At 30.9% G+C, this 17,189-nt stretch overlaps 1 protein-coding gene across 1 annotated transcript in view; it reads right to left on the bottom strand.

The window, feature by feature from the left end:
• The window catches only part of LOC135143008 (protein N-terminal asparagine amidohydrolase), a 74,784-nt gene extending 61,743 nt beyond the window's left edge, over window positions 1-13,041 (bottom strand). Inside the window, exon 1 of the mRNA XM_064074833.1 lies at window positions 12,787-13,041. The gene's annotated coding sequence lies outside the window, so the exon portion shown is untranslated. The remainder of the gene's footprint in view (window positions 1-12,786) is intronic.
• Window positions 13,042-17,189: the final 4,148 nt, after the last annotated feature.

Below are 17,189 nucleotides of genomic sequence, written 5' to 3'. Positions count from 1 at the left end.
TTCTTTCGGTACTTTGGATTTTTTACTTATTTCGCGTGCTTCCTATTCTTTCTACTCTTCGAGTTCTTTGATTTCCTTCGGATTCTCTTCGATTCTCTCGAAATTTAATTGGATTCTTCCAATTCTCTCGTATTCCTTGGGATTCTTATCGTACTCTTCTGTCGGATTTTCACTGATTCTTCCGGGATTCTCTCGGATTCTTTAGGTTTCTTTCGGATTCTTCCATTTTTCTAAGAATTTGGCTGGATTCGTCAGTATTTTCTCGGATTCTTTGAGATTGTTCCATATTCTCCCCGATCCTCCCGGAATCTGACTTGATTCTTTCGTATTTTCTCTAAATATTCCCGGATTCTCTCGGTTTCACCCAGATTTTTACGGATTTTCGTGCATTCTTTCGGATTCTCTGGGACTCTCCAGGATATTGAAATATCTTAATTCAGCTTTCAGATTTATTAATTTTTTCGAATTTTCTTAGGTTATTCCGAAATTCTTTTGATTCTTTGTGTTATTCATATTCTTTCTATTCTGAGTTCTTTGGTTTCCTTCGGATTGTCTTGGATTCTCTTGTATCCTTTCGGATTCTTCCACATTATCTCGTATTCCTTGGGATTCTTATTCCATTCTTTCGGACTGTCGAATTTTCTTGGATTCTCTAGATTTCTTTCGGATTCTTCCAATTCTATCCAATTTTCACGCAATTTTCCTGGATTCGTCTGTATTTTTTCGGATCCTTTCAAATTGTTTCGTATTATTTCCCATCCCCCCGGAATTTGACTGGATTCTATCGTATTCTCTCTAATTATTTCCGGATTCTCTCGGATTCACCCGGATTCTTACGGATTTTCGCGAATCCTTTCGGATCCTGTGGAATTCTCCAGGATACTGAAATATCTTCATTTAGCTTTCTGATTTTCGAGTTTTTTCGAATTTTCTCAGATTATTCCGAAATTCTTTCGGTTCTTTGGATTTTTTGCTTCTTTCGCGTTCTTCCTATTCTTTAAATTCTTTGGTTTCCTCCGGATTGTCTTAGATTCTCTTGTATCCTTTTGGATTCTGTCGGATTTTCTTTGATTCTTTCGAGATTCTCTTGGATTCTTTTGGATTCTTTCAGATTGTTCCGTATTCTCTCAGATCCTCCCAGAATTTAACTGGATTCTTTCGTATCCTCTGTAATTATTCCCGGATTCTCTCGGTGTCACCTGGATTCTTACGGATTTTCGTAATTCTTTCAGATCCTCTGGGATTCTCCAAGATGTTGAAATCTCTTAATTTAGCTTTCTGATTTTCGAGTTTTTTCGAATTTTCTCCGGTTATTTCGAAATTCTTTAGGTTCTTTGGATTTTTTGCTTCTTTCGTGTTCTTCCTATTCTTTCTGTTCTTTGAGTTCTTTGATTTCCTTCGGATTGTCTTGAATTCTCTCGTATCCTTTCGGATTCTGTCCGATCCTCTCGAAATTTAATTGCATTCTTCCACATACTCTTGTATTCCTTGACCTTCTTATCGTATTCTTTCGGATGCTGTCGGATTTTCTCCGATTTTTGCGGGATTTTCTCGAATTCTCCAGGTTTCATTCGGATCCTTCCAGATTCTACCTGATTTTCTAGGAATTTTGCCGAATTCGTTAGTATTTACCTACTCAGATTCCTTCAGATTCTTCCGAATTCTCTCATATTCTCCCGAAATTTGACTCGATTCTTTCGTATTCTCTCTAATCATTCCCGAATTCTCTGGGATTCACACGGGTTCTTACGGATCCCGTCCTTTCGGATCCCCTGGGATTCTCCAGTATGCTGAAATACGTTAATTCACCTTTCAAATTCCCGAGTTTATTCGAATTTTAGCAGATTTTTTCAAAATTATTTCGATTCTTTGGATTTTTTGCTTTTCACGTTCTTCTTTTCTTTGAGTTATTCGGTTTCCCTCGAATTCTCTCGCATTTTTTCGGATTCTGTAAAATCTTATTGGAAGCTTTTGGATCCTTCCGAATTCTCTTCGAACATCGTTTTCTCGACTTTTTAGTGTTGCGATTTTTCAGTTTTTCAATTCTCCAATTTTTCGATTTTTCAGTTTTGGTTTTTCGTTTCTTCACTTTTTCTTAAATTTTTAAATTTTTTGATTTTCAGTTTTGGAATTTTCCAACATTTCATTTTTAAAAATTTTAGGGTTTTCGTTTTTTCAGTTCTTTGGTATTTCTATTTTTTAATTTTTCGACTGTTTTTAGAATTATCATCAGTTTTTCGATTTTTCGTCTCCTCGATTTATCGAAATTTTGATGTTTTTCATTTTTGATTGTTTAATTTCTCGATTTTTCAAGTTGTTCATTTTTCGATTTATCTTTGTTTTTATTTTAAATTTAAAAATTTTTCAATTTCTACCTTTTCGATTTTTCCAATTTTTCGTCATTTCGGTTTTAGAATTTTTCAATTTCTCGATTTTTCAGTTTGTCGATTCTTCAACTTTCCGATGAGATTTTGGAATTTTTAGATTTTTTGATTTTCAGTTTGTAGATTTTTGAATTTTACGATATTTCAATTTTTAATTTTTTGAAATTCCAGATTTTTCGATTTCTCGATTCTTCGACATTTCTATTTTTCGAATACTTAAACTCTAGATTTTTTAGTTATTTCTTTGTCCGATTTTTCCATTTTTTTTTAATTTCACATTTTTTCAACATTTCACTTTTGGGAATTTTTCAATTTCTGGATTTGTCAGTTTTTCCATATTTATTTTACTTTTTCGATTTTTTGTGGTTTCAATTCCTCGAACTTTCGATTTTTCAGTTTTGCAATTTTTCAATTTTTAAAATTTTTGATGTTTTCATTTTTTAAATTTTTTTGATTTCTCAATTTCTTGATTCATCGATATTCCGATGTTTAAATTTTTCGATTGTTTTATATTCCAATATTTGGATTTTCAGTATTCCTATTTTTTCTATTTTTTATTTATTTTTCCCCACTACAAACCCATTCGTTGTGCAAACTAGACTTGCTTGAGAAAACGTGTAGCAACCCTAACTGCGAAAATGTTCTTATATAAAGCCGTCAAATATTAGATAATTTTAGTAAAAAAAGAGTAGCAAGAGACAAATAAAGACATAAAGAACGAGTTCTTCAAGCGTAAAAGACTGGACACGCCAACCCAGCGATAAAGCTCTGACGTGTCTGATTCCGCTACTCCGATCAAAGAAAACGAATAAATTTCCAAACGGAGCCCCCAGCGGTACATTCCTCCGCACAAACATAATTAATTATTTTCGGTATCATCTTTCCAATCCCATCTCTTCGATCTTGGCGCCTCCTCCCACGCAATCCAGCGGTACTCTCTCTCGCCGCAAAAAAATCCACTCCAGATTTCGATCACCAGCCTACTCTAGCCCAGATCGAACTCATCTCCATAACACCATAAACACGTCCGTGAGAATGCACCGTTCTCGGTCGTACCGCAAATGGGTCACCCATCACCGTCTAGGGGAACGCGGGGCAAGGCGGAACCCACACCCACTACCGACTTATTTGGCCATCTCGCCCCAGCATCCCCTACTTCACCAATCCATCAGCCTCCAGAGGATTCGACTTTTGATTAATAGATCGTCCGATTCCGGAACGTGTGTGGTCTATAAACCGCCCGGATCCGATATCTGTCTCAGGTTTACTGTCGAACGTTACGCAAGAGGCACTAATAGTATATTAAAGAACGAGTTTCATAAGGCAAATATTGAGGCACGAATCCAAGTTTATAGAACGAGCGGCGAAGCCGCGAGTTATATAAAGGATGAGTGCCTCAATGGCCTTATGAACGAGTTATTTATACTATTTTTTCTACCGCACACGTTTTTTCCCAAAATTTAATTGAAATTTGCATTTTTTTTAATCTGGGGACTTTTGTCGTGGTTGGTGATGGGTTGGTCTGACACTAACCACGAAATATTTGAGGTTCGAATTTTCACAACAACAATTGTAATTCGAATCAATTCGAGTTTTTGTAATTTAAAATTAGTTAAAACGTCTTGCGAAGAAGTTACGCGTCCGGAAACGTGAGAAATTTTAAGTTTAGATTTGCCACTGACATTCACCTGACATTTCTCGTCATTGCTACCAATCTTACCGATCTAAATTACACCAGATCTATTAAAGAACGCCTTTCCGCTATTAACGAACTGCTGTGACGTCATTTGCGTGCGTTAATAGCTCTATTAGAAAACCAAAAAACGTGGGCGGTAGAAAAATTATTTTACACGCTACGCTCCGACGTTATTTATTTACATAAATCCGATCCCGGACATTTTAATAACTGGTCACGATGAATATTAATAGATGAAGATTCGCGCTGCCCAAAAAAAGTCTAAAGAAGTGTGCGGTACCGGAGCGCCGTAAATTACCGCTGGGAGTGGAAGGAGTCGCTTTTGGGATGGTGGAATATCGGTTTCGACGTGGAAGACGTAAATGGGATGGTTTTATTGTGTTGCCGGCTACTTTCTAAATCTCGGAGATGATTTGGTGGCCGTAAAAACGGGTGTTTATGCGCTATGCATACTCGGTGAATAGATAATAGGTAAGCGCAAATTGTACACACACCGAGCTTAACTCCACTGGATACTTGAAAATTTTTTCGAAATGCGCGCGGACGTCGGACATCATCGTGTGCTTAATTGAATGTAAATCACGTTGCCTACGAGCGAATTACACGCGATCACGCCGGATTTTTCCGGGCAGACGGATCCGTCGGGCCCGCCCACACGTCACCTGTTGCTTTTTTATTATATCGAAAGCGCAAACAAACATGTCGGCAACACGATCGAAATTTACATGAGAAAAAACCGCACCTATCTAATCGAAAAGTTCGCTTTTGTAATTGGAAAATCGTGTTGACAAAGGCGAGTTCATTGATTTGTTTATGTGTCTGTCATTGGGATTCTTCTCCTGTAATAAATAACGCCGATCGTATTTACGAAAATCATCGATGCGTTTCTAAGCTGTAATTAAATTGAGGCTCTCGGGGCTTTTATGGCGTTGCCGCGGTATATGGTAAATGGATGAGGAAACGTGAAACTTGTGATTTAAGCGCAAATTATTGGGTATGATGTATGCTTATGGGGGATATTGCGGTTTTACGGTGAAGTTTGAAGGTGGTTTTTGGCGTAGATAGCGGAGTTTCGCCGAATTTTTAAGGCTTGCGGGTTTAAGGAAATCGACAAGATCCTTTTAAGTAATGTCACACAGAAATCCATAAAATCCAGTATTAAATTTAACTTGTCGAGGACTGTCACACAGAAAATGTGACAAAATCGAATGAAATTGGTTAGAAATGGTTAAAAGGGGATAAAAAAAAACCGTTTTCTGGTTTGATCACATACAAAATCCACTAACTCGCATGAAGTACTAATTTATATTTAAAGCAGCATTTGTTAACAAATTAACCAGTCCTAGTGAACTGTTATAACAAAATCATAACCCAATTTTTCATCTAGTTTCCGGTTTACAAATATAGAAGACATTCTGGTTATGAATTATACGCAGCTTTATGCTCAAAATACACAAAAATCCAAAGAAATCCTTCAGAAAATAACCCAAAACTTCTCGATTTCTCCATTTGTTCAGTTTTCGATTTATCGTTTTTTTTTTTTGTTTTAACTTCTAAAATTTTTGAATTTCTAACTTTTCGATTTTTCCAATTTTTCCGTCATTTCAGCTTTGGAATTTTTCTATTTCTCGATTTTTCAGTTTTTCGATTCTTCAATTTTACGATATTTTAATTTTTCAGTTTTTGAAATTTCAGATTTTTCGATTTCTCGATTCTTCGCTATTTCAAATTTTTCGGATGTTTAGAGGTTAAAACTAATTACTTGTTATTTTCACCAATGAATACTATTCTTAGTTCGTGCAATAAATATTGTGATCAGGTTGACTTTTTCAAATCTAGGTCTGCAAACTCTTTTAAGGCGGCTTTAAAGCGTATTTTAGAATGTTAGTTTTTTGTTTTTGTTGCTTTCTCTTCTTTTTAATATTTGCTTATTTATAAGTAATTGTAAGTTTATAATTCTATGTAAAGGTATATCCGTTAATAAACATTATTATTATTATTAGACTTTTCAGTTTTTTGTTTTTTCGAATTTTCAATTTTTTAAATTTCACATTTTTCGATTCTTGATGTTTCAATTTCTCGACATCTCGGTTTTTCCATTTTAAACTTTCGAATTTTCAATTTTTAGATTTCTCGATTTTTCGAGTTTTCGATTTCTGAATTTTTCAATACCTATTTCACTTTTGGGAAAATTTCGATTTCTGGATTTTTCAATTTTTCGATATTTATTTTAATTTTTCGATTTTTTGATGTTTCAATTGCCCGATCCTTAATTTGGATTTAAAATTTTTGATTTTTAAAATTTTTTGATTTCTGAATTTCTCGATTCATCGATATTCCGATGCTTCAATTTTTCGATTCTTTGACATCCCGATATTTGGATTTTTCAGTTTTTCTATTTTTAGATTTCTCGATTTTTCAGTTTTTTTCTTCAATTTTACGACTTTTTGATCCTTAGATTTTAGATTTTGGAATTTTTCTATTTTTTGATGTTTCGATTTCGGGATTATTTAATTTTTCGATATTTTAATTTGCTCAGTTTCTGAAATTTTAGATTTTTCGATTCTTCGATATTCAATTTTTCAATTTTTCGAATGTTTAGACTTTTCAGTTATTTGTTTACCCAAATTTTCAATTTTTTAAATTTCACATTTTTCGATTTTACCATTTTTGATGTTTCGATTTCTTGCCATCTCGGTTTTTCCATTTTTAAAACTTTCGAATTTTCAATTTTTAGATTTCTCGATTTTTTTAGTTTTCGATTTCTCGATTTTTCAATACCTATTTCACTTTTGGGAAAATTTCGATTTCTGGATTTTTCAATTTTTCGATATTTATTTTAATTTTTCGATTTTTTGATGTTTCAATTGCCCGATCCTTAATTTCGATTTAAAATGTTTGATTTTTCGATTTTTAAAATTTTTTGATTTCTCAATTTCTCGATTCATCGATATTTCGATGCTTCAATTTTTCGATTCTTTGACATCCCGATATTTGATTTTTCAGTTTTTCTATTTTTAGCTTTCTCGATTTTTCAGTTTTTCGATTCTTTAATTTTACGACTTTTGGATCCTTAAATTTTAGATTTTGGAATTTTTCTATTTTCTGATGTTTCCATTTCGGAATTATTTAATTTTTCGATACTTTGATTTGTTCAGTTTCTGAAAATTCAGATTTTTCGATTCTTCGATATTCAATTTTTCAATTTTTGGAATGTTTAGACTTTTCAGTTATTTGTTTTCCTAAATTTTCAATTTTTTAAATTTCACATTTTTCGATTTTACCATTTTTGATGTTTCGATTTCTTGACATCTGGGTTTTTCCATTTTTAAAACTTTCGAATTTTCAATTTTTAGATTTCTCGATTTTTCAAGTTTTCGATTTCTGAATTTTTCAATACCTACTTCACTTTTGGGAAAATTTCGATTTCTGGATTTTTAAATTTTTCGATATTTATTTTAATTTTTCGATTTTTTGATGTTTCCATTGCCCGATCCTTAATTTCGATTTAAAATTTTTGATTTTTAAAATTAGTTGATTTCTGAATTTCTCGATTCATCGGTATTCCGATGCTTCAATTTTTCGATTGTTTGACATCCCGACATTGGGATTTTTCAGTTTTTCTATTTTTAGATTTCTCGATTTTTCAGTTTTTCGATTCTTCAATTTTACGACTTTTGGATCCTTAAATTTTAGATTTTGGAATTCTTCTATTTTCTGATGTTTCGATTTCGGAATTATTTAATTTTTCGATATTTTAATTTGTTCAGTTTCTGAAATTTCAGATTTTTCGATTCTTCGATATTCAATTTTTCAAATGTTTAGACTTTTCAGTTTTCTCAAATTTTTAATTTTTCAATAATAATAATAATAATAAATTTCACATTTTTCGACTTTACCGTTTTTGATGTTTCGGTTTCTTGACATCTCGATTTTTCCATTTTTAAAACTTTCAAATTTTCAATTTTTAGATTTCTCGATTTCACAATTTTTCAATATTTCACTTTTGGGAATTTTTCGATATCTGGATTTCTCAATTTTTCGATATTTATTTTAATTTTTCGATTTTTTGATGTTTCAATTGCTCGATCCTTAATTTCGATTTAAAACTTTTGATTTTTCGATTTTTAAAATTTTTTGATTTCTCAATTTCTCGATTCATCGATATTCCGATGCTTCAATTTTTCGATTGTTTGATATCCCGATATTTGGATTTTTCAGGTTTTCTATTTTCAGATTTCTCGATTTTTTAGTTTTTCGATTCTTCAATTTTACGACTTTTTGATCCCTAAATTTTAATTTTGGAATTTTTCTATTTTTTTGATGTTTCGATTTCGGGATTATTTAATTTTTCGATATTTTAATTTTTTCAGTTTCTGAAATTTCAGATTTTTCGATTCTTCGATATTCAATTTTTCAAATGTTTAGACTTTTCAATTATTTGTTTTCTCAAATTTTCAATCTTTTAAATTTCACCTGTTTTGGATTTTACGAGTTTTGATGTTTCGATTTCTTGACATCTCGGTTTTTCCATTTTTAAACTTTTCGAATTTTCAATCTTTAGATTTCTCGATTTTTCAAGTTTTCGATTTCTGAATTTTTCAATATTTCACATTTGGGAATTTTCCGATTTTTGGATTTTTCAATTTTTCGATAATTATTCTAAGTTTACGATTTTTTGATGTTTCAATTGCTCGATCCTTAATTTCGATTTCAAATTTTTTATTTTTCGAGTTTTAAATTTTTTTGATTTCTCAATTTCTCGATTCATCGATATTCCGAATTTTTCGATTGTTTCATATCCCGATATTTGGATTTTTCAGTTTTTCTATTTTTAGATTTCGCGATTTTTCAAGTTTTTGACTTCTCAATTTCTCCTTCAGAAAATAACCCAAAATTAATCAAAACCATAAGTTTCAAAATTAAATTTTTACTTTTAGAAATCGTACTTTTGGTCATTTTAAAATTTTATTCGTAGTTATTTACATAAAATTTAGGGAAATGGCACTTTACTGAAAAGGAGCTAAGTTGCTAGGATAAGCTATGAATTAATTTTTTGATTCCATTGTTATAACAAACAACAAAAAATCAATAAAGAAAAAAAACAATTTTGTTCACAGCAATTTTAAGTTCTATTAATTTTTAATAACTGTTCCTTTAAAATATTTGACATATTAAAGAAAATTAAATTTATGGTATATAAATAATACAAATTTCTTAACTTTCGTAGGTCATTATTTAATTAAATAATGTATACACAGGGTTTCATTAAGCACGCGATCCTCATTATTTCATTATTAGAAACAGAAGAAAAAGTCAAAAACTGAAGTTGAACGGTTCTTTGAGGACTATATTCTAAAAGTATTTTTAACTATACAGTGTTCTGCTTTTAAGGCGTAATACACAACTTAGACCCGATTTATAGAAAGCGATGTTAAAGTTAATTCGCGATTAACTTTTAACTGAGGTCCGTTGCCAGGCAACGCACATATTTTAACCAATCACAGGATCATATTCCACATTTTAATTCTCTGTTAAACTAATCGAGGATTAAATATTTAACTCGCTGTTCTATAAACCGGCCCTTAGTGTTTTTATATGAAACACCCTATATATTTTTACATATTTTGATCGAGCTTTCCCACAACAGTTTACTTTTGAAATTTTGATGCGACGTTGCCACGTTATCAATTTTCTTGAAATTTTTTGGTTGACAAAAAAAATCGCTATATAAAGGTATGCGCTTTGTGTGGTATCATCTAAATCAAATTTTAATATACAGAGTGTTTACAAAAATCTAAAATTTTTCAAATATCCATATTTCGGTTTTCACAAATAGAACATCCTGTATTTTATTACTGTATCTTACTTTATTTTTTGTCCTCATTCTTCTAATATGTCGATGTGTTTTTTAAAAAAGGAAAAAATCGCAATAAATATCAACTTCAAATAGAAAATACAAAAAAGAAAGAAAACAAAAAAAATTAAATACATTAATTCGTTGAAACACATTTTTTTAATTTCCGAAATAATTGAGTAGGCTTAAATTGAATTTATTGTAGAAACACCTAAATTTTGTATTTTTTATATTTCAACACAGAATATTAAAAAAAATAACAACAACATTTATACCACAATAAAACGCGTACTTTTCTTTATTTCTCCATCAAAAATTTAGGACAAACGTTAAAAATAATCCTACTGTGATTTTTTTGTGAACCCTTCTAATGCTAAAAAAAAATTCAAGAAAATTGGAATAACGTGGCAACGTCGCATCGTAATTTCAAAAATAAGCCGTGGTTGTCAAACCTAAAAAGAGGTCAGATGTTTTATTTAAAAAGAAAACTGTGTTGTGTTCGGGCTTAAAAACAGAACACTCCGTACAGTTAAAAATATTTTTTTCACTACAAGAAACAAAAAACAGGATTAAAATGGTACATTTTTGCAAGGAAATATCGATATTTTTTTATACAAATTTTTCAATTGAAAGATTTTCATTAGTCAAAATCAGTTATATCTCAACAACTACTAGCCCCGCCCACCCACCCTCTCTTTTCTTAGAGGGTATGTCATTTGCCAAAATCAGTCTTATCCTATCTAGTAGCTGCTAAAATAAAAATAAAAATGATTTTGGCAGATGACATAGCCTCTAAGAAAAGAGAGGGTGGGTGGTTGGTTGGGGCTTGTAGCTGCTAGGATAAAACTGATTTTAGCAGGTACTAGCTCCGTCCATCCGCCCTCTATTTTCTTACAGAGATCTCATAATCATACCCCATTAATGCAAAAAATACTTATTTCTTATTTCACGATTTTTTTTTTTAATTTTTCATGTTGTAAACATAAACGAATTTCCCTAAAATTAGTTTTCATTTTTGCAATTTATTGACCAAATGTATCCAAAAAAATAGCCAATGATTTTCAACTTTGGCTTGCTAAAAAAAAACCTTCAATAATGTTATGTGACTAACGAACCATAAGGTTTAAACAATAACAATTATTCATAACGTACAAGAATAGGAATATATATTCAGAGGATATTCCTACTATGGATACATACAAAATTGGACAACAATCTGTCCAGTAGTTTCGTGGATTATCTGTCTAGTAAAAATCCGGACAGACGGAAACGTGAGACCCATTTTTCGTACTCAAAGCCATGAAACGTCGAGAAAACACGCAAAGGGTTAATTGCCCGATAAGTAGCAACCGTGTAAAATATACCTGCAGCTTTTGCTTAAAAAAAAAATTATTTGAATAAAATTCAACAACCATCTGTCTGAAAATCCTTATTTGGAGTTTTTAAGTGATGATTTAGTTCTCGTTTCGGCGTCTGTGAGAATGATAAGACATAAATGTATGTGATTCTCAACATTGGTTTCAGCAAAATGGTGTACCACCGCATTATTTGTCAACAGCAGCACCAGTAATTTTGTTAATTTTAGGCCTCTTTTGATAAACGAATTTGAGCTTTTGCATTAATTCCATTGGACGCATTCTAATTTCATCTTAAAATAAAACTAAAGAAAAATTACATGATGTGGGAAACAGTTTTTGGATGTCAGTTTTGTTAAAATGTATTTTCATTAAAGAATAAAAAACCACACTATTTTTACACCAATTTTGATCAGACTGACAACCCTCATTGTTAATACAGGGTGCTCTCCCTACCTGGACACAACAAAAGAGTGATTCCTTCTTTTATCCCGACATGTGGGTTCGCACCCTTCGTGCTTTCGTCTCATATAACTGGAAGCTTTTTTTACTTAACTATTTATGTTTCATTTGAAGCTTTTAATGATCGTGATTTCGTACCAAATAAATTTGTCTTTCATTTCCATTTATAATACCAGATATTCTTGTAACTTCCTTACACAGTAAGCGATTTAGCACCTCATTGTATACCATTAAAGGTGTTTTAACATTAAAATCGATAAGACCGCTAGCTGGAGAATTCCGAGAATCAATGAAGATAATGTTTGCGTCATAATTCTCATTACATGTTAATTAGTTTGTGATTAAAAGACGAAGTTTGTTGTTAAATATTACCAGAAGCAACCTGGTGCTATTAGACATATCTAAGAAATAGTAACAATTAAAGCAACAATTAGTTTTCTGCATAATAACTATAAGTAGCGATTTTATCACTACCTCTTGGCAAAAATACACAAATCCTTCGGAATTTCCTCCAGCCCGAAATTTCCCCACCAAAAATTCCACCACAACCCATCGCCGCTACAGAATCAACGTTCAGTGAAATTTACTACACTCTAACGATATCCGATTTGACACCCAGTCGTAATCAAAGCATGTTCCGTCACTCCCATTAACAATTCAAGAACATGACAGTTCAAACGAACAATACCGTGTGGCCTTGCATTCATTATTCCAATCCAACAACGCGTGGGTCGATCGAATTAGTCTAGACGCCACTTTTTACATAACAACAATACAAAAAAGCATCGAAAAATAATACCAGGATTCGGCTCGTAATCTCAAGTTCAATCAACCGGAGCGGAATCCGGTAGCCAAAGCGGCGGACGCTGAAGACCGCCGAAAACGGTGCCGGGTGTTTACTATACTTATTAATTATTTATTTGTTGTTTTGTAACCACCACACAGAATTGAACAAAAACTGCGCTTCAAATTAATCAGATAAATGAACTAGTTAATTGACGTTTCAAAACACCTGTTTTCGAAATTGCTCACCTGGAGTAACAGTTCTTGGCGGTGTTGCAGTGGCGTACACAAGTCTAATAGCGTGTTAAATTTCGAATGAAAACTCACGTCTTCTTGTTAATTTCTTGCTGGAAGCGCGATGTTGATGCGCGTGTACGGGTTGGTGTTGTTGAACCGAGCGACCGTGCGAGGCTACGGACGAGACAGAACTAAAAGGAAACTTTGGAGGAATCTAGAGAATGGGTCAGTTGACGGAACGAGTGTGGGCAGAAGAGCTTTGGGTATTCGCTAGGTGTTAGGTGGAGGAAGCTCGAGCGGACACTTGTTCGGAGCTTGGGAGATTGGAGGTGGGAGGGGGGTGTGCGGGTGGAGTGGGGGCGACCCAAATCGACATTACAAGTCTTTAATGAAGGCCTCCCTTGAAATAAAATTGTTTTGTCTGTAATTTAATTTTTTGGTTTCGGATTTACCTACAAAACAAAGGTTAAAAACGGACTTTCTCTAGGAAGGAAATTGTGGACAAATATCTATCTGTATGGCTGCAGATATAGCAAAAATGCAGTGTCTCAGCTTTCCCATAATTTCTTTTCTAAGAAAGAAAGTACATTTATTAATTACTTATTAATTAAAATATTTTCTAGCGTCCGTTTTGACTTAATTTAAAAGTGACACTAAAATTACTTTTGTTAGATTTTTATTTTGTTTTTTAACTTGTATGCGTTGAAAACCAGAATACTTCACAAATAAAATTTTGTGTAATTAAAAAAAATTGGTTATTTCGAGAGAATTTAGAATATCGATAAATCGAGAAATTTGTGAGAATGGTTAACAGACAGACAGACGGAAACAGAAAACCGACATTCCTAGATTAGACAAAATGTGAGAAATATAAAGATAAAAAATGAATTATGAGTTATGGCCTGAAATTTTGGATTAAAACAGAACAATAGGAGAAAACAAAATCCTTGAAAAAACATAATAAGGTTGTAATAACGAAAAGGACACTTTAAGTTGTATCTTTGATTTGGTTGACTGTTTTTAAACTTTTTGAATTTCTTATTACCAATAATTAACAAAAAAAGATGACCTCACTAATTTTCTTTAAACGTCACAAATTTCGCCACTTTTCCTTTCAATAAGCAATGCTTTAATAATTTTGTGAATGAAATCAAAATTTTATAAATCGAAAAACCGAGATGTCAAAAAATTCAAACATTAAGAAATCGTAAAATGAAATATCTGAAAAATCAATAATGAAAAATGCGGAAAATTGGAAAATCGAGAAATACAAAAATTTAAAATTTAAAACATTTAAGAATTAAAATACCGAAAAACTGAAAAATCGAAAAATCAAAAACCGAAATCGAAAATTCAAAATTTAAAAAAACAAAAAATTGAAAAATCGCAAAACTGAAAAGTCGAGAAATTGAATGATCCAAAACGAAAATGAGGAAAAATTGGGACATCGAAAAATTGAAAAATCGAAACATCGAAAAACAGTTCGAGAACTGAAACATTGAGGAATTGAAACATAAAATGATCGAAAAATCGACAAATTGACAGAGATATCCAATAGGCCAAAATCGTAAAATCGTAAAACAACGAAAAAATCAAGAAATCAAACCATCAAAAATTCGAAAAATTGAATAATTCAAAATTTAAAAATCGAAAAATTGAAAAGTTGATGAAGCAAAAAATCTAGAAATCCAATTATCGAAAAATTGAAACATGGAAGAAAAATTGAAACATGGAAAAATTGAGAAATTGAAAAGCCAAAAAATCGAAAAATTGAAGAACTGAAAATTGAAAAAACACAAAATTGAAACAACAAATTGAAATACTGAATTGAAAAATCTAAAATTTAAAAATCGAAAAATTGAAAAATCGCAGTCGAAAAATCGACATCGAGAATTCAAAATTTAAAAAACCGAAAGATTACAAAACTGAAATGAGGAAAAACTGAGAAATCGAAAATTCCAAAAGCCAAAAGATCGAAAAATCGAAAATCGGAATCGAATTGAAAAATTTTAAATTTAAAAATCAAAAAATTGAAAAATGGAAGAAAAATTTAAACGTCGAAAGATTGAGAAATCAAAATGCCGAAAAATCGAAAAGTCGACAAATGTTTCATTTTTTCGACCTCCCGATTTTTCAATTTTCAAATTTCTCATTTTCCAATTTTTCGATATTTGGATTGTTGATTTTTTTTATTTATGTTAATTTTATTTATGTATGGTAGATGTAATTTAATTTAATTTTGAAAGCCATATTGTCCTCTAAAGAGAATGTTTATGTTCTGTTGGACAATAAATCTATTTATTTATTTATTTATTTATTTTTCAATTTTGAGAGATTTTTCGATGTTTCGATTTCTCAATTTTTTAATTTTTTGATATTTCAGTTTTTCCAAGTCTCAGTTGTTCGAATCTTAATTTTTCAAATTTTCATTTCTTCAATTAATTGATATTTTAATTGTTTGATTTTCTCAACTTTTCGATGTTTCAATTTCTAGATTTTTCAAGTTTCGATTTCTTCATTTTGCGAAATTTCAGTTTTTCGATTTTTTAATTTGTCAATTTTCCAATTTTTCAATTTCCCGTTTTCAATTTTTCGATTACTCAACTTTTCGAAATTTCATTTTTGGAATTCTTCAATTTTTCAATTCTTCAATTTCTCGATTTTTTAATTTTTTGAATCTTTGAATTTCGATTTTTAAATTTTTGTATTTTTCAAGGCATATTTCAATTTTTAGTGTTTCTAAATATTCGATTTTTCGATGAATTGATTTTTTGATTTTTCAATGTTCTAGTTTTGTGTTTTTTTTTTTAGTTTTCGATTCATCAATTTTTCTTCGGATTTCCAATTTTCGATTTATCGATTGATCAATTTTTCGTTTGTTCAAAATTTTCATTTCTTCAATTTTTTAATAGTTTAATTTTTTTATTTCTTAAATTTTAGATTTTTCTGATTTTTCAATTTCTCATTTTTCTGATTTTTCAATTTCTCCATTTTAAATTTGTGTTTTTAAATTTCTTTCGGATTTCTTCGGATTCATCGAAATTCCGATGTTTCGGCTTTTCAATTCGTCATCTCGAATTTTCGATTTCTCAATCTTTTGGTGCTTGGATTTCTCCATGTTTTAATTTTCCAATTACTGGATGTTTCGATTTGTCGATTTCTCGGTTTTTCGATTTGGCATTTTTCAGTTTTTCGATTTTCAATTTTTCCTGTTTTAAATGTTGTATTTTTCGAATTTTCAATTTTTCGTTTTAAAAATTTTTCGATTTCTCTATTTTCGAAACATCGAGAGTTCCATTTTCCAATTTTTTGAATTTGTTTTAAATTTAGATTTTCAACTTTTCAAATTTTAATTTTTTAGATGTCTCGAATTTTCAGTTTTTTGATTTTTCGATTTCTCAATCGCTTGATACTTCGATTTCGCGATGTTTCAATTTCCCAATTGCTCGATCTTTCAATTTTTTGATTTTCCAATTTTTCTATATTTCAGTTTTGGGTTTTTTCAATTTCTTGATTATTCAATTTTTCCATTTTTTAAATTTTAGATTTTCCGATTTCTCGTTTTGGTGTTTTTTTTTTATTTTTCAATCTACAAGTTTTACGATTTTTTATGTTTTCAATATCTTAATTTCGATTTCTCAACATTTCAGTACATCAATTTTGGGAATTTTTCCATTTCTGGATTTTTCAATTCTTACATATTTTGTCTGGATTTTAGGGTTTGTCGATTTCTAGATCTATTGGTGCTTCAGTTTTTTGATGTTTTAAGTTTTTCAATATGTGGATGTATCGATTTCTCGGTTTTCCATCTATCCAGATTTTCAGATTTTCTATTTTTGAAATTTCGATTTCTGGATTTTTCAATTTTTCGTCTCCTGGACTTTTCGAATTCTAAAAAAATCGATAAATCGAAAAATTGAAAACCAAGGAGCTGAAAAATCGAAAGATCGTAAAATCCAGACATCAAAAATTCGAAAAATTGAATAGTAACGTAAAATTTAAAAATCGAAAACTTGAAACATGGAAGAAAAATTGAAACATCGAAAAATTGAAAAGCCGAAAAATTGAAAAATTGGAAAACTGAAAAACTGGAAAATCGAAAAATCTAAAAGCCAAAAAGTCGAAAAATCAAAAATCGAAATCGAATTGAAAAATTTTGAATTTCAAAATCGAAAATTTGAGAAGTCGATAAAGCAAAAAATTTAGTAATCGAATTATCGAAAAATTGAAAAATGGAAAAAAAATTGGAACATCGAAAGATCGAAATGCCGAGAAAACGCAACATTGAAAAATCGAGAAACGAGAAAGTCAAAAATTCGATTAATGGAGAAATTGAGAAATCGAAAAATCGAAAATTTAGAAACATCAAAAATTGAAACAGTGAAATATCGAAAAATTTAAAAATCGTAAAAACT

This window comes from Zophobas morio, unplaced genomic scaffold (assembly GCF_036711695.1).
Source record: "Zophobas morio isolate AGI-343-1 ecotype UQ-CSIRO unplaced genomic scaffold, CSIRO_AGI_Zmor_V1 ptg000057l, whole genome shotgun sequence".
NCBI classification, from domain to species: Eukaryota; Metazoa; Arthropoda; class Insecta; order Coleoptera; family Tenebrionidae; genus Zophobas; species Zophobas morio.
The sequence above is the reverse complement of the archived record's forward strand: the minus strand, read 5'-3'. Positions and strand labels throughout refer to the sequence as shown.